Here is a 19,060-nt window from a genome sequence, read left to right on the forward strand (position 1 = left end):
TCTGTTCAGTCGTTCTCCTCGGCTCAGTCTAATGCTGTTGGAAAGTCATCCTGTTGAATTGTCACATGTTCATAATTACCGTCCTGGAGGAACAAATCTGGGTGGCTTCAGGAAAGAGAATGAGTGCACAAATGAGCAATGGTTGTTTTGCAGGGTAATTATAGAATATGGCTTTGAAAGCTGCAGTAAAGCTCCACTGCTGTTGGTTTCTGCAGTTTTGCACAACAGAAGAGAAATGTGTTTGTTGTAAGGAAAATGTAAGTTTCAGTTGTTCCATGTGCACAAAACCAACAAATTCTTGTTGATTTGTACAGATCTTTCAGCCTCGTGTTTAAAACAATGACTGAACCTGTTGAGCAGCATCATTATTGAGTCATATGTTTTGTAACGGTGCAATGAAGAGGTGGGCGGTTTCCAATGTTTGCGTGCATATGTCGCATCTTCATATTGTTTACCTTTTGCTTGACCGCAATAAACTGCGCCCACTTTTATGAAATGCTGATTGTTAGTGGCTTATCTCAGTCCAGGGTTGGACTCCACACTTTCAATTATTCAGCATGTGATGCAAAATGTCTCGCATGGAACCCTGAAAACCCAAGGTCACATTTTAATTGGCTGTAGTGTTGCTCCAATACTCTCATATTCCCAATAATGATGGGTTTCTGAGCTGAGCAAATTCCTAACCACCCATTTGTCACTTGAGTCATCGTGCCCTGTGCAATCCTTTGTCTGCCAGCCTTATGCACGGCATAACCCACAGACAGTGGAGCTTTTCAAATGCAGCAAATTTGAAATGTAAAAATGTTCTCTTCTTTCTTTTTTTGTTTTGTTTGTATGATTAATGGCCCGGACCACACACTACGAGGGGGAGCGGTGGAATTTTTCGCCTTAATAAGCATGTTTCAGGTCAAAACAGGCTGTTTTCCTTTCATACATATTCATGCTGCTGTCTGTGAAAACAGGCATGTCTGAATCATCATAGCACATCACAAGGCAACTGTGGATGGATAGTTACTTCAAAGTGAGCGTCATTTACTTCACATCATCAGAATCCATGAAAATTATATTCATTATCTGACTGCGAGAAACATTTGGCTCTTCGAGGCTTCATTACACGCCTCTGTGAAATCTTTCGCTTTTGCTTTTTCCTACAGTTTTGAACGTATCTGTAACAATAAACTTTTGAGTGCAACAAAGACACATCTTTGTCCACAAAACAACATCAACACTCCCCCATGAATAAAACAGGGTTTAGTCATAACGCAGGCCTTCCAACAACAGGAGTGTATCTTACACTGCATACAAATGAGACGTTTGACTCGTCTTTCCATGTCAGTCGTTCTCGAGCACAAACATAAACATTTAATGGACAGTCGGCGCGCAGGCAGTAATAATAACACTGGAAAACATGTTCACCCTCTGAAATACAGATTCCACTTCGACGCATCTTATCTTGACAAATGTGTCACTGCAAACGTTTTTCGGACAACCCGCGACTATATTAGGTCTGGAATGCTGTCCTGTATACAACAGAAGAGATGGGCAGAAACAGAGACCCTAAAGAGCCGTTGTGCCACGTTAAACAATAGATTATTTCAGCTCAACCAGCAGCCGAGTTTCTGCTGCAGGAGCCTCAAGACTCCTACTGCACGGACCACACTGGCATGAGGAGGCGTCTCTTACACTTAGTGCTTTGTCTCTCCGTTACCTTAATCTCTGCTCTGCTTGGATGAATTGTCACGATATTAATAACAGGATTGCTCTTGTCAAACCTTTTCCTCTGTGTTATTTGCAGGAGACTGGAGAGGTTCACTCAGCTCTCTAAATATAAAAGCCTCCATTTGTGTTGATATTACATTGCTGAAAAAAAAGAAATCCTTGGATTAACTTTCCTGCAAGCACCGCAACTGAATCACTCTCTCTTTCATTCAGGTTTTTTGAGGGGAAAACATTCGTTTTTACAATTTGCAAGCTGAAATCAAACATATGAAGGAACTGAAGTCAAGATTTCTCAAGGCATAGCTTCTTATTGCATAAACCTCTGAGTCACCTGATGTCAGGCTCTATTTCTCCTAAAAATGACAACACCAGACAGATGACATAATGGCTTGCTTGACAGAGTGACTCCATATATATTTCACAGTGTTCGCCCATACAAACTTGGTCTGCTTAGGAAGGAGATCGGAGTTAGATCAGGTTGGTTTAGTGTTTTAAGTAAGTCAGTACTGACTTCTTTTAACCTAATATGCAAGTTAGCAGAACTAAAATCCCGATTTTAACCACCACTATCACCCCTTCTCACATTCAGCCGAGACAGGTGGTGTTATAACCTAAAGGAACCCTTATCCATGCTATCATTCATCACAACTTCATTCATGTTTTCCCAGGGCCAAAAGTCCACTTGCACTATCTTCTTTCAACATGTCAGGACACAAGTAGTACTGTGGTGTAGAAATCTGGAGCTATGCAGTGCTCAACATCAAACGGGTAATGTGAACATTACGAAGGATAATTTGTATTGTAAAATTGTTGTTGTATATGTTTTTCCCAAATCTGTAGAGGTTTTTTTTCTTTCCAGGTATTCCGCATACAACAAATAAGATTGTTCAAGGTGGAAAAACTAAATTTCCCCAAGGGGATTTATAAAGTCTGATCAGTTAGTTAATTAGTATTTTACTGTTCAAATGCCACTTCAAGTTGGATCAGTCCACTCCCCTCTTGTCTGTATTGTATCCTTCAGAATGTAACGCCGCTAGGTGTGAAAACATAATTGTGGGTCTGATCTATGACCGCTTGGAACATGTTCACCACGACGGGTTCAAGGTTAGATTGTTTCATTACATCCCATCAGTCTCTCAGTGATGTAAACATCCCCTGAGCATAAAGTTTTTCCAAATGCCCTTCACACAGTGAGGTAACGGAAGGAGGAGACGAGAGAGAATAAAACCGCGAGGATGAGAGAAGACAGATGATAACCAGAGAAAAGGGGGGAGAGAGAGAGAGAGAGACAGATGGAGAGAGGAAGCAAGAGACACTAAGCCAGAATGAAATATCCTGACCGAGGAATATATGAGGATTTGTCGAGTATCCCGCTCTCCCAGTGAGAGGATTTGTTTGGGCTGGACAGGATACGAGGGTGGGGGGGACTGCATGTGGACAGATTCAACACAACTACAGATCTCTCATCCGACGTCTGTGTGTGCCAGGGAGTCCTTCCTCCAGGGACAGCTGTTGCTGGAAATTCACAGTGAATGACAATTTATGTTTTAAAATAAAACCAAATAGAATCCATCATGTTTAATAACTATCAAATCCATCTTGTAGTCCCATTTTGTCCCCCGTGAGGGTCAGATAGAGAGCCAATCCCAGCTGAAAATGGGCATCAAATGGCAAACTGGAGTCAGTAATAAACCTAACACGTGGCAAACTCCAAACTGAAAGACACCCAAGGCAACCCAGCCAGTGGTTTCTGTTGTGAGGAGAAAGTCTTAACAACTCAACCACCATGCAAGCGCCGATAATAACCTTTAACTCACAAGGCTAATTACTGTGATCTATACAAACAGAGATGAGTAGTCAAACAGAGATGAGTAGTCAAAGTTATTATTACTTACAAAATAGTACTGCTTGCATAACATTGCTAGTTTCAAGTACAATCAGAACATATAACAAGTGGATCAATTCATTTTAAATGATTTCAAAGTCATCAAAACAAGAACATCTATCTTCACTGGGGACAGAAAACTGGCCTCATAAAGTTAAACATGCCAGCTCATTTATCAAAGAACAAAGCCAAAAGCCACCATTTTCAATCAAAACGCCATCTCGGTGATGTTCCGCATATTAAATTAAAATATGATAAACTGACAGCTGCCACTTCCTTGAAAATGTCTAACAAAACAAGCCTCATGTTTATTAATCAGCCTCTTGTCAAACTGATGTCTCACGAAACATTAATATTAGGCTGCACTGCCCAACTGTTATCTTGCAAATATTGAAATATATTAATTAATATTAACACTTAAAATACTTTATGTTATTAGATTTAAAATCTTGACCAATACTCTCATAGTAGTCCAAATATTTCCACACAGGGTTAAAAAAAACAAGTTGACCTGAAATACCTTTTTTATAAAAGTATAATTATATTTAGTTTTGTGCTTATCTGGAGGTCTATTGTGTGACAGAGCCTGGGCTCAGTGCTCATGCAGCTCAAAGTCTAGCTGCTGCAGTAAGAAGCAGGCTGCACGTGGCTTCATAACAACTTTCACTTAATTCTAATGCTCCAGCAGTCCTGGTGTGCTTTGACAAGATCCGTCACATTCACTCATCCATACACATTTAAACACACACTAATGGCAACGGCTGCTACGCAAGGTATTTGCCTACCATTGGGAGTAACTTAGGATCCAGCTGCTGCATTTACAACCACACGTACAGCTGCTTTTCTCTGCATTATGTAAATTGCAAACAAAATTATAACTATTTGATTTGCGCAAGGCTCCATTTTGTTCTGAAAGTGATTCTGAGCAGACACACTTATTACAATACTATGGCCATAAAATGAGACCCACACACACACATGTAGTGATCTGACATCACAGTTTAAATCCTTCCATGAAGTATGTGAGGCCTCCATTTGAATGCAAAAAGAAATTTACTGTGAGCAATAAACTGTAACAACCATGAACTTTATGATACAGATTTTAGGCTATGTTCACTTGCACAAGACTGGACATGTCAAAAAGCTTGTAAAACTTGAGAAAAGGAAAAGGGTGAGTGAAGGTAAGACGAGCGATCACGGTGGTCTCATTTTACAATCAACCTCATTCTTTCATCATGAGCACTGAGCAGGCGAGACAGTATTGCATTTCCTTTCTTGTATTTTTTTTTATGTTCAAAGCACCTGAATATCGTCGGGGTGTGCAAATATGTGACGGTAGCGTCTCTATCTGTGTTATTCGTTTCTTCTCCTGGATCTGGCTGTTTCCAGTTACCTTTCAACCGGTGAATAATATTTACTCCCGAAAATGAAGAGGATAACTTTCCATCTCCGACAATGTTCCAGAAGCATCTGGCTTGTGTTAGAAGAGGTTCAGCAGACTGTGTGTGTGTGTGTGTGTGTGTGTGTGTGTGTGTGTGTGTGTGTGTGTGTGTGTGTGTGTGTGTGTGTGTGTGTGTGTGTGTGTGTGTGTGTGTGTGTGTGTGTGTGTGTGTGTGTACTTGTATTGCTCATGTTATGGGGACATAAATCTGTTCACGCAGTCACGCTGTGGGGACATGCCTCTATGGAAGCAAAATGGAAGATCCTCCTAACGTGATTCATTACACTTAAAGGTGACATCTTATCTAAGGTCAGAGCAGTTCATATTGGGTAAAAGTTTCAGGTTGGATAAGTCCTCTGAATGGAAAGGAACTTGATACGGTTTTGTGTGTGGTTCTGCTATTTGTCAGAATAGTTTGTGGCTTGTGTGCTGCGATTCACTGCAGCAAAACTTCCCCTGTGGGAGAACGCCGACAGCATATTCTACACACACACACGCACGCACAATTTATACTTCCTCCTTTGTCAATGATGCACTCACATACCTGATCGCCTGCACAGACGACGCGACAGTGAAAACCCCCTTATTGATACACACTCTGCTTCTCTCTGAGATGAGGTGTGTGTTACATGTTTGTTGCGCTGGGTAATAAGCTCCGGGGTTTCTCTCGGTCTGGCACTGCACTTGAACAAGCTAACCACATGGTAGGGCAAGTGGGATTCAAGATGGTGTTTAAATAAACAGAAAGGTCAGTGCGTTCAATCCACCTTCAATAGTGACTCACATCATATTCATTTCATTGGTCTTCAGTGGTTAATTGGTGTCTAACAACTTTCACTACACGAGGGGGAACCAAAAGTTTCATTAGGCTTTAGACAGATAATGGGAGCCACTTGCCAATTACATGTGTGAGTGTGAAGTGGTATATTTGGCTTTGGGACTTTTGAATGGCTGACAGACCAGTTCTGCTTTTTGCGAGAAGTATATTTAGATGCTCTCTCGCCGTGCCAAACAATAACATTTTCACACCGTTAATTCCTCCCTTTCATCACTTCCTTACAGGAATCCTTCGAGGTGTTGGTAAGAAGGAATTCAAGGTGTAAGAATGCTGCCATGCTAATGTAAAATCCAGTTATCACCCCTGAAAAGGTGACGGAAGCTCTCGGTCCAGTTGTTCTTCCCTTGTTCTCTAAGATTTAAGTGAAGCCACTGCTGGGAAGAAGCTTCGTATTTGCTGTTCAAACCAAAGAAAAGTATCGATCATCTGCTGTAACGCAAATAACTCCAGGCGAGGAAGCGAATCGGCTTGTTTGCCAGGAAGCCAAAATATCATTTTGAGAAAAATAAAACACTTCTTCACTGTAAAGAAGAAGTGTGTGTTCACTGCTGCTGTGAAAATGCTAAAATTAAATTTAGATCCCTTAGCAGATTAGAAACCGTGCTAATGTACTGGAAATCAGGCAGCTTGATGCCTGACAGCAAACCATAGAAATCTTCAGCTGTCTATTGCTGCACGAGTACACTAAACACTTGTTCTTTAGTTCTTCAGCAATTAGCAACAACAAATAAACCTCACAGATGGCGGCTAAAGTCTTTAGCGTCTCATTTGGAGAGAGTTCTAACATTCTTGTGCAATATAAACTGTTGTCTTCTTGAGAACTTCAGGAGCTCCGGCTGAGGCAAAGGGTTCCCTGAAGAGAGCCGCTCGGTCCTCCGCCTCCTTTCTCTCTCTCTCTCGCATGGTGAAAAGCTTCACCCCTCCTTATTTCCAGGCAAACCTCCATGCAGGTTTTAGCCGCGCTCTCAGATGCACAGCCAGGCGCGGTAAAGAATAATAACGTGTCAAAGAAGCTCACAACACCGCAGACCACAGAAAATGGAACACGCCTGAGGGTGGAAAAACACTTCAAGATTTTCTCGCAGTTCTCTTGAATTTATGAAGTGCCAAAACCACTGCTTACTGCTCAGGATCAGAGGACGACACGAGCGGGGGGGTGACATTCATGTTGACCTTGTTATGCTACAAGTTAACTTTGAGGCGGAAAATGTTACTTTTGCAGTATTACTACGTTGATATTCACGCAAGACATTTTGGAATATCATATCCTTTTAGTGTAAAACTAATAACTAGAACCGTCAATAGATAAAATTTTTCATTTTAACTGGTTTTGTTCCGAAAATGAGTCCGAAACCTTTTGGAAAAAGGTTTAACAGAACAAAGATGAACACACATCGGGAGTCGGGACACATGCGTGCTCAACAATGCAATCCATTTTATCTGAAGTCTATTCTTCACTAAGTTCCACTCCAGCTAACATCACTGATGCTCTGATTTCACCTGCTTCTCCCAAAGCACGTCAAACTCACGCCCATCCAAAGCATTTATGATTCACTTTTAAAGCCGTTGAATTACCTCCTGTTGTAGCTGTTGTTATGCAAACTTTGACATAACAACGGGAGTGGAATGATTAGTTAAATGTTCGGGCGGACAGAAAGGACACTTTTGTGCAATGGGAAAAGCCTTAGTTTTCTTGTGTTCTTCAATAATGACTACAATCAGGGGCAGCCGTCTCACCAAGATATGAGTCTCGTCACAATTAAACGTTGTTTAGTGCAGTAGCCATGCTGGATGGATAAGGTCGACCACAATTTTCTTAGCTCCTCTAATGGTAGATGTACAAAGCATCAGTATGAAGTAAAATGTCATGTTGCACATTTAGCTACACAATAACAACATGCAATGTGCAGGTTAAAAAAAAATTAACTTTTCCATGGGAATGCATGTAAGGGAAGGGCCCAGCTGCCTGCCCCATCCTCCACTCAGCCAGACTTATTCCACTGAAATGCTGGTTTTAATTGTGAAATCAATAGAGGCATTTTTCATTGGTCCCTGAACTGACATGAGAACAGTAATGTGGTTTCTTTGTTCCGTTCAAAAAGAGATGATAATATTTCAAAGGCCAACTTGCGTCCTGTTTTTTCCCCTGTGGGTTTTAGCTTACTTAGTAATCTGCAGAAACAACTTTCCCCAGGCTTTCACTAATAAATTGTTTCATTTGTTTTACTACTGCACAACCTGGATTTAAAAAGACCGGATCAGCCTAACCCCGTCAGAATTCACCCGGAGGGAAAATGACATAACGCAAAAGTACTGGGGGAAAATCAACACTTACTAAACACTGAGTCACAACCCGGTAACTTGCCTAACACCTCGGCACTGTAGCAAAAACAAGCATGGCTCCTCTTCAGCCCGTTGAGCCACAAATAGCACATCTCTGTCCTGATTTCCGTGATGGCCTTGTCACGACTACACTTACCAAGCGCCATGCAGCGTGTTTTTGTTGTGGCTTTAATGGCAGAATGTGACATTGCAAAGCAAAACCAGTATCGGCAATGGAGCGGATCATGTTGAAAGCAGTTGTGCTGAAATGGGTCATACATGTTTTGGTTTTTGTTTTGTTTTTCAGACTTTACGGCAGCAGTCAGGAATACACACATGAAGCCCGTTTATAACACATGTACATTTCGTGCAGTCTGTTCATTATTGCCAGGGAAACTTTGATGTACACACACACACACACACACACACACACACACACACACACACACACACACACACACACACACACACACACACACACACACACACACACACACACACACACACACACACACACACACACACACACACACACGGCCCAGGGCTGTTAAAGCAGTCGGGCATGACAGATCACGCTGCCACTCCATTATTACGTCGTGTTACGATTAATAATGCATGTTTCCTGACACCTTAATTACCTCCGCCCACACCCTATACACATACACACACACACACTCAAATGCAGACATTCAGTCAGCACGAGCTCTGTCACATCAGCACGCACACTCTCCCTGTGGAGGGAGCACATCAATGACACCCATAACAGTGGATGAGGTACACAAAGTAACTGCAGCTGCCGTCTGTCCCTGTCCGCACACTGCAGGACGTGCTGTTCACTCGGCTGTCACGCATCCATAGTGATCCTGTCACACTGACTCAGCGCTCGCTGAAATGTGCAGCTCTGAAGACAAAACCTGTTTCCTGCAGGTCTGACGGACAGGGTTAAATTTGGCGCAATGAATCACCATTCAACAAAATTCTCCCCGACTTAAATCTCAATGGAGAATACTGACTTGGAAGCTGAAATGTGTAGAAGTGCATGCTGTTGCTATTTTTTATCATGGCTGCATGGCAATTCAGACTTTACATAAACCCTTTGGAATAATCAGCTTTTATATATAATATGGATGATGTCTTCACCGAAGACACTATTATGCTCACCATGTTGTTGTTACAGTAAACCCCAAATAACAACTGGGAAAGTCTCCTTTTGTAGCCTCAAACAAGTGTTTAAAGAAAGATCAAAGCTACACAATATGATCTGGGTTATTCTTCCATCACAGAAGAGCTCCCACAGGGCCATATGAATAGTTAACCACAAACTCGTTTTATACCTCTTTTTGTGTGTATTCTTCATCTTGTAAAGTGAGGACTTCAACAGAGCTTCAGCTCAGAATAAAAACATCCTGGCAGTGCCATGTAAGATATCTTGATAAGCCCCTGCTGCTTCCTTTTCTGTATTTGCAGTACAGGAGATTGAGATATGTGGTTTTCATATTCCTGTACAGAGCCCTCTATAAATAAGAGCATGTGTTCCCACACAATTCATCCTGAGTCAATCAGTTCACAAAACATTTAGCCAGCAGTATTGTACAGTGTCATAGTGGTATTTTTGAAACTTAAAGCTCACGCTGATGTTTTATGGAGGGCAGCAACTTGCTCAGTGGTGATTCAAGTTCTTCTGGCTCATATTTGAGTTGAAGCTCCTCCTACAGACTGATTTCAGCATGTTCCCAGCAATCTAACAACTGTACAGTGGCTGTACATTGTGCAATTTGGTCTCTCCCAGATATAAGATGGGCAATTGAAGCGATAACTTTGATAATATAATCGTCGGTTCATTTTCATACACTGAACAACCAAGGTCATGATAATGCAACCACACGACTATCAGGCTGACATAATCCTCTGATATTAATTTCATGACCGCAATCTCGCTCCACTGAGCTAGTACTACTAAGAACCAGTGGAAATGTAGCAGAAAACTAAGCAATTTGTATTCATTATTCTTGCGTACTGATGTGCATCGTAGCTGTCATCACCACTGATTCACTGTGTAGCCGGCAAAAAACTTTTAAAACTGCTAAAAATCGTACAAAATGTCTGTAGAAATCAGCATATAAGCGCGGATGACCAGGCAGCAACATGAGGATTCAAGACATCCAACCAACATGATGACTTTATGCATTTTTTCACCCTTTTGAAAGCTCATAAACAAATTTCACTTTTCTTTTTTTTTACTGCGTACTCAACATGTTCTTGGAGTGAAAGCACTCGTGACCAAAAACAGTTTGCAAAATAAAAAGAAATTGTTGACGTTCAAAAACATGAGAAAAATGCTAACTAACACTATTACCTGCAGGGGGTTAAGTTGCTTCAAGATTTATGAATGACTCAATAATTGTTCTTAAACATTGTAAAGCTCTCGCACTTTACTCAGCTTATCTGACGTTTGGCTGATAACGCTGCTAGGCAAAAACAGGAAACACACATTGATGGGAACTGCTGCTGACAACAGTTTAATGGTCAGTTCCTATTTTCCCACTAAGTCGTTCTGGTTCCCAGGAAGGGAAGAACTTGAGTTTCTCACTCCTGTTTTGAGACATTTGAAAAAAAAAAAATAAATACATGCAAGTTATTCTTCGTAGACACACACCAACACACACAATTGTCCGCCTTATGGGGGACATTGAGTTTTCATGCATTTCATGCAGGCTTCACAGCTTCAGATGATTATTTGAAGCCCACATTTGGGAGCAATTTGGGGTTCCACGTCTTGTCAAAGGGAAAAATTTGAAAATTGGGGATCAAACCACAAACAATGGCCTGCCTTACCAACCGAGCCAAAACCACCTTCCTTGATTACCCTAACCGTAAACATGTCTGCACCTCAATAAATATTCAAAAATGTTTTGTCTAGTCTTCACAATGACCTCCACACAATGCGTGTCCCACATATCTGTGATTTACTTCCACTTTAAAAAAAAAAAAAAAAAAAACCCTCTACCTGATTTACTATATTTACATTTTACCAATAAAAACAAATATTATTTGTGGTCCATGCACGTAATTTACAAGTGACAACTCATTTGGTCAAGGCTGTGCTGCTTCCATTTCTGATCTGCATGTCCGCAGCGCTCACAAACTGCCTTTGTCAAAGGGATGAAAGACCTCGCCGTCAATGATTTCCATTCAAGAATATTCTTCTAATCTAAGATGTCTCATCACAAATTCCAGTCCATTTATATCAACTGTATAAGGAGTATGATTACCAGAAAAATTATAGTGATGGAAATCACAAATCTGCATAAAGAATAAAACTGCATATTATTATCATTAGATTTTTTTTTTCCCTACTTGAAGTAAACTGTGTGGAGTTTGCATTTTGTCCCTTTGCATGCGTGAGCTTCCTCCAGGTTTTTCATTTTACTCCCACAGTCTAAAACGTGCCTTCGAGCTTCGTTGGTTAAGTCCTTCAAATATTTGATCAAATTCTGAATCAACAGTTTTCAGCTTTTCTTTTTTTCCCTCAGTTCAGGATGTTTTTTTTTCTTTTTTTTTTTGGGAGATTTCATTTGCGACTCGACCTAGAATCTCTTCTTAATTAGGAAGCTGTACCATCAGGAGTCACCGGGGACAAACGCCTATGGATTCATTCCTTTGAAAGATTTGAGTGCCTGTTTCAATAACATCATGTGTACTCCTTTATGATGACATTCTGCTGTTGAAACTCAAACACAAACTTCATGAATGTTAACCCACATTTTCAACATCCTTCAAAACTGATGAAACGCCAAGAAACGCGGGGCCTAATTTTCAGCAGCCACACAGTCTGCAGTTAATGGAGCAAACCTCGGCTTTCATCTTACTCCCGTGAGTTGTAGTGCAATCATATCATTAAAGGCTCCGCGTTAGGTAATTTGTAGAGTGACAGGTTGTTGTTGCTGCCTGAATGGTAAGTGTGCATGTGTACACACAAATACTTTCTTTTTTTTTTTTTTTTTTTTTCCTTTTTGTCTCTTCCTTCTCACTTCCCCTTTCTCCCGTCGGCCAAGCCCTGGTTCAGGCAGTGTGTTCCAAAGCATGGGAAATAATTGGCCATCCCTTTCATCACAGGATTATGAGAATAAATCTCCTTTTGGAGCACAGCAGCGCTAACAGTCATTGAAATCCTGTTACATGGAGTATTATCCTGCAATTAATTGCTTTTTCCAAACGCTAAGCTCCTCTCTCCCGCTCGCGTTCGCATACTTTGATAAATTCACTGCTGGTTGACTCACTCTGGAAAGAGGTTGGGGGTTATGGGACTTGTAGAAGGGATTGGTAACAAGTAAGGGGGGGTCTTTTTTCTGCAAATCTGGCTCTCGCTCCAAGTGTCATTAATGATGATCCAGCCTCTCAGGTTTTGGCTAGAGGATGTACTTTGCGTCCGCGGTTATTGAAATGAAAAGGGACCGAGGCTCGGCTTACTCGGGAAGATAATTTAGTGCAGGTACGTTAAAAGCTGGCAGACCTTTTGAACAGCGGGCCGTAGCTTATCCTTCATCAAGCATCACGGAGGAGATTAATGTGGAATGACATTTTCATGTGGCATCCTCCAAGGCGCTGTTTGTAAAAGAATATTTTTAACACCACTGATAGGATAAATCAAAGCGAGTGACACCGGGGGAAAAGAGTGTGAGGGAGAACATTAAGAAGAGAGCGGACAAGCGGAAAAACAAGCCATAAAAGATGTTGACGTATTTTTAGCCAAGCCAGCAGCGAGTCACTTCGGTCTGTCACTCAGGAAGGCCGGCGCTTTGGTTCACACCGAAATACCTCAGCAACAGCATCGTATAGAGATTCTCTTCAAACATTTATAGAATCCCAGAATCTTAATGATTTTGTTGATCGGCACGAGGTTTTACTTACACGTTAAAGTCTGGGTGTTTTAGTGGGACTTTTTCAAAGAGCAAAAAAGTGGCTCAGGGCAACGACGATCAAAACAACCGCAACCAAAGGTAAACTGAAAGCAAGCTGTGATTAAAGCAAATCTGAGATATAAATAGATAGTAATCCATCAATAATCACACTTCAGTTGAAGAGCATCATTTCTACAGAATAAACCATCTCGAAGTGCTGAACAGAACGCTGGGAAAATGAGACAAGCAAGTGAGCCACGACAATAAAACGAAAGGTAAGACAAGACCAAATCTTCCAACAAACCATCCTCATGCCTTTGCAAGGATTATTGCAAAACCAACAAACCTCTGCAACAATAAAGTCGATACATCACAATACTGTGGTCATGGTTGATACACGGGGACTGATCCACTAAGTTCTTTAAGCCTGCTAAGTTACATGCTCATGTAAGAAGATTGTTCTCGCTGTCGGCATGTGTGTTGTGGGTGATCAACTGCGTATAAAACCATGAGCGACTGCTGCGAGTGATTACTCACGCACAGGAGTATTCAAATGGGGGTTTTGCATGCTTTATGCCCTATTTACACAAAAAACAATCTGCTGGAAATGATAATGTTGCCGAGGTCGTTTCTGCATCTGATACACCTGAAATCACAGTGTTTATCTGCTTTACCACAACTGAGCAGAAGTTGATAAACAAAGAGCATTATTTCACAAGTCAGTGTTCAAAACAGAGCGTTTCCCTCATTTGTCGTAGACTGTAGGGGAAAATATCTCCTATGCTGAACGAAATTCTCTTAGAATACAAATATCAAAAAGCTGCATGTGTCGGGTTTACAGAAGATGTAGCTACGTGGCATTTGTTCTCACATGACAGCGACAATAACTGGAACAACTAAATTTAACCATAACACTGCAGCAACTTTCTGAAAAGGTTTTTTTTTCTTCTTTTTTTACAAGGAAGTTACTTGGTTTGTTACAAAAGGAAGTGAAAACCAGAAACTAAATGTAAAACTGTTCTGTAGGAAAGTCATACTTTCTCAAGGCGGGGAAACGAATCTAAAGAGTGTTTAACTGAGGACTTACCACTGGAAAAATGGGAAGTTTCAGAGAGCTCCCGGGAGTTATTCTGGTATCGGTCAACATGACAGTATTTACGCAACAAACATCAGTATTTCCATGTGTTTAGAAGTTATGTCAATAAATCAAATCAACACATTTCATCTGTGTTATTTACCTTGACATTTTCATAGGGTTGTTTTGTCGTCATGTGAACACTGCCAAGTGGAAAGTGGGACTTTCCAAAATGGTTTCTTATCAAGTTCCCAGTTGCATTAAAGTAAATTACATCTGAATTTCAGAGGAAATTCATTTGGGAGTTTTTAACACAATATAGAAATACCTGCAGGAATCTGGAAGAACTGAATAATAGATGAATTCTAATTAAAATGTCAAATAGCATCCATACATCCATCTTTTATATCGCTTAATGTAAGTTGACTATGGGTGAAAACAGTCCCAGAGTCTGGCTATGATGTTTTTTAAAATTAAAAAAAAAATAAAAAATCTAACAGAATTTAATAGAAAATGTAAGACATAGACGCAACATAAATATAATACACTATAGAATCTAGTTATTTTCATTCAGCTTATACACGGTGATAATATACTGTATGTCAAACGTTCTGGTGCAAAAACTGGTTCTCGTGGTTTTGAAATCTATCTTTATACCCACAGATACGTCCTTTCAGTACTTCTCATTATTGCCGTCAGTGTTTCCCTTCTTGTTGCTGGTCAAATGAAAAGCTCTGCAGTAACTTCAGCTGATTTACTGCTCTGGAAACAGAGTAAAGACTGTAAAGAAGTAAAACAAAGTCAAGTTCAGTCCCCGGCTTATTTTTTTACAATCATAACATGATGCAGGATTTTATGTTGGACTGATCCTTGAGGACGTTTTCGAAATGGGCAGATGTGGAGGGAGACATCCATCAAAGCGACTGTGATCATAATTCACACTTTGATCTAAAAACTTTTCCCCTAAAGTAATAAAAGAATGAAAATGAAACAATGAAAAGAAAAGAGCTGATAAACGATGTCGCTTCTCATTTCTGTCTCTCGGTGTGTGTTTTCTCATTCCACCGACGGTGACATCATGGACTCGGCCTGTTTGAGCAAAGATAGCTTGTGTAACCTCAGTGATGGGCCGGTGACAGTATGGTGTGTGTATAACTGTCTCTCACACGCACACACATATATGCATACACACAAAGTAATGTGTACACTGCAGCCATCCACTTCCCATTCGCAACAGGAATCCCCTTGAGTCATCCTGAAGAGGATCTCTGACAATAAAGTCAACTGTTTCAGTGAAATCATGTGGTGAAGAGCAGCGGATAAAGACAGTGTTATGAAATTGTGTTCTCGGGACTTGAAGGAAAAGTGAGCTGATCTTTTCAAATTAAATTGTGCTGATGGAGAAGTGAGCTGGATGCCTTGTGCATATGTGACCTTTTCCAGTGAAACTGAGCTCCTGCCATTGCAAGAAGGGAAAACTACACAGTTTCACTCTGAGTTTACGTTGGTCACTTCAGCTGGCTGGATGGGATCTACAGTAGCTTGTTGTCCCAGCTGGTTTTGCAGGGGAATTAGAAGAATGTGGTCGTGTGTTTGTTGTTATTTGTGATATTTGCCAGATAGTCAAAATTAGCCTGAAATGCATAGACTCTGGGAGGAAACCAGAGAAAATTCAAAGGAAGATCATGCAAACTTTTGTGTCTCAAGGTAGACAGCTAATAAAGTATTTTAGGCTTGTATCCTAAGTTCATATCAGCAATAAGCAAATCTGGGTTTATGGTGTTTTTGGAGGTTAAGTGACAAGCTTGTCATGTGGTCCGATGTTTCTTCAGCACTCAGTGTTTCATAATTCAAGTGGAAATGTGCGCGTGAGTTATTCCAGGAAGACGTAATAATGTCACAACATAAAGCAATTGATAAAATCAGTGAAAAAGATAAATACAGGTTTCAGACGGTTACTGATATGATAGGCCTCTATGGCTTTCCTTGTCACACTGATGCATTTATGTGCATTTACGTTTCTGTTCCACATCACCAATTCTGGCAGTGGTATGTTAATAAGACCCACCAAAGATCTTAACACTTCTCAGCAGAATACCATGATGCTGTCCGAAGCAGTTAAAACACCAACATCAAAACAATACTCATATTTTCCAGCTTAAAGCTTTACAGCTTCTCAGAAGACCTTTTGGGGAAGTCTTTGTGCTGAGTGTGTGCAAACATGACAACTCCCCTGTGTGAGAACAAATACGTCCAATCAATGGGGAACAAAGTGTAGGTGCGTTCACCGATGTCAAATTAATTAGTGGCCGCGCTGTAAAATCCGAGCACGCCAACTTGTGATGTTTGAAAGAATGAGTGTACGACACTTAGCTGGGGTTTGAAATTCACGCATTTCAGTGTTGCCAAGCCCATCAGTCTGATCCGACCACCCCCGTCTCGACCTCTGAGATCAAAGAAATGATGACGGACAGATTGGGATAACTCGCAAATGAAGCGGGGAACTATTTGGCCAGACGACAGTCTGGAGTCCTTCCACATGAAACAATCTCCATATCTGCTCCTGGTTTGATTGATTGTCCTCGAGGTCAGCCCAGGTTGTTAAAATATAGAGTGTATTCCGGAGAGGTGGTTATTGTGGGCTGATGACTAATTTTGGATGAGACCTCAACGCTCCAGTTCACAGAGTTCAGGCAGTCCAGCAGCTTATGTCAGGATATACGGTACAACGGAGGACGACTTCTGGGACCGACATTCTTCCGCAGCCACAATTTATGTCCTAACAGAATTGAAATTTAATCATTTTTACAGCAAGCGTATAGTTAAAAGAAAAAAAACCACTGGCTGCACATGTCCAACACTCTAACTCAACATTCACAGTGAACTGTCAGCCGGCCAAAGACACAATGGTAACGGCAGACCACCAGACATTTGGAGAAAACAAGTTCGGTTTTAGAGAATTCCTGAAAGAAAACACAGCCGCTGGGCTGTTAATACCAACAGAAGAAGATGGACACTTTCTGGATTCAGCACCTCCAAGTGATTTTCTTGAGATGCTGAAGAATTCAATCAAAGTCCTGTTATCATGAAAATACTTCACATATTTGACATACTTTTGCTTCCAGAAATGCAATTATTGAAAGGATCTTGTGCACATTTTCCAGTTGATCTCGCCATCTTTTACATTTGCTTTAACATAATTGGGGCGAGAGTCGATCTCAACGGTCTGGACCGGTCATCACACAGATAAAACAGAGTGACAGACCATCATCCACACACTTATGGGCAATTCAGAGTCAACATTTCAGCCGACAGGCCTGCGTTTGATTGTGGATGAAAGCGGTCGAGACCACAGTTGAACATGCAAGCGCCACACTGAGGGCGGAACCCTTGAATCAGTGCCAGTTGGTAGCGAAGGACGCCGGTTCAGAAACTAAAAGTGATATTTAGCAATAAGCTAAAAACAAACAAGAAACAGAGTAAGAAATAGCTCAACAAATTTGCGGGGTAACCGTCTTTGAGAGAGGCATTAAAGCTTCCGAAGTGGTTTGTTTTCTTGGTTCTGTCGTTCTGTTGGTATCGTGTGAATGCAGCTCAAGAGGTCATTGTTGAAGTAACACCTGCACTTCTTTTTTCTACCGGAGCAAGACAAAACGTTTGTTGTGGAAACACAGCGAGACGTCAGATGCCATTCTGACTCATGGATGATAAAGGTTTTGTGTTTGTTGTGTTGCTTAAATCAAGAGAAAATGTAAAATATTGAAAAGGAAATCATAGAAATTATCTTGCTCTCTTGTGTGTGTCTCTGTCTGTCACTAGATTTCTTTAAAAGAAGAATAATTCACAGTGAAGGTTGGCTGTCAGCCAGATCAGTCCTGAACTATTCTCAGAGCAGATCAATTCCCAGCTTCTCTTTACCGCTGCCAGTGGTGAGTGACTCAGCTAATTATAACAAGGGAGAGCATGCCCTGAATACTGCTTTCTCTTCCAGCGCCGTGGCAGGAAGATTCAAAACACACTCCTCCATGGCCTCTGTATACACACGCACACACACACATACACACACACACTGCTGACCAGCTATATATTGCCACAACCTGCTGTTAAGCAAGATAATCTACATTGTGTAAGAGCAATACACAGCCCACAAGTCATGGTGTGACCTTGTGCTATGATTGCAACATAAACTCTCAGTTACGTTGATATAATCCGTCATATCACGCAGGGATGCAAACACTCCGTTTAATCACAGACAACACAAGTCAGCTTGTCCAGTGAAACACTCTGTCACCCTCAAACGAGCTACAAACGGGCGTCATCACTTTGATGTCAGGCTTTTCGGCCTTCAATCCCTCTGATGCCCATTTCAACATCCTGTTTTTTTGAACTTCTTGGAGAGAGACAGAGGGATCGCGGCGCGAGAGGAAACCTGTTCCTGTGCCTGCTCGGCAGCATGACAAACACACTTGCTCACAGAGACGCACACATCAATCAGTTCGGTGAGTCACCTTTTTTCGTGGGACGACCACTGCACAAAGAAAGAATGCGAGGCCTAAAAATAACAGCCATCATTCCTATGGAATCTGCCGCTCGTCCATGTTTGGACAGCCTGCAGAAACAGGTTCGCGTGACCTTTTTGAGTCAAGCTGAGCCCCAACTGCTGTGACCTGGTTAAGTACGTGACCTCTCGTGGAAGGAACTGCATTGGAAATGTAAAAAAAAAAAAAAAAAGGAATGGGTTTGGAACGACACACTTCTGTTTGGCCATACAAGGGGTGACAGAGTGTGCGCACACACACACACACAAAGGCCAGCTGGTGCTCTGTGTTTCAGTGAACGCTCAGTAAAGCCTCTAACTGCAGCCACTGTGCTCGCCTCG

This window comes from Lipophrys pholis (genome assembly GCF_963383615.2).
Source record: "Lipophrys pholis genome assembly, chromosome: 17".
Classification (NCBI taxonomy): Eukaryota; Metazoa; Chordata; class Actinopteri; order Blenniiformes; family Blenniidae; genus Lipophrys; species Lipophrys pholis.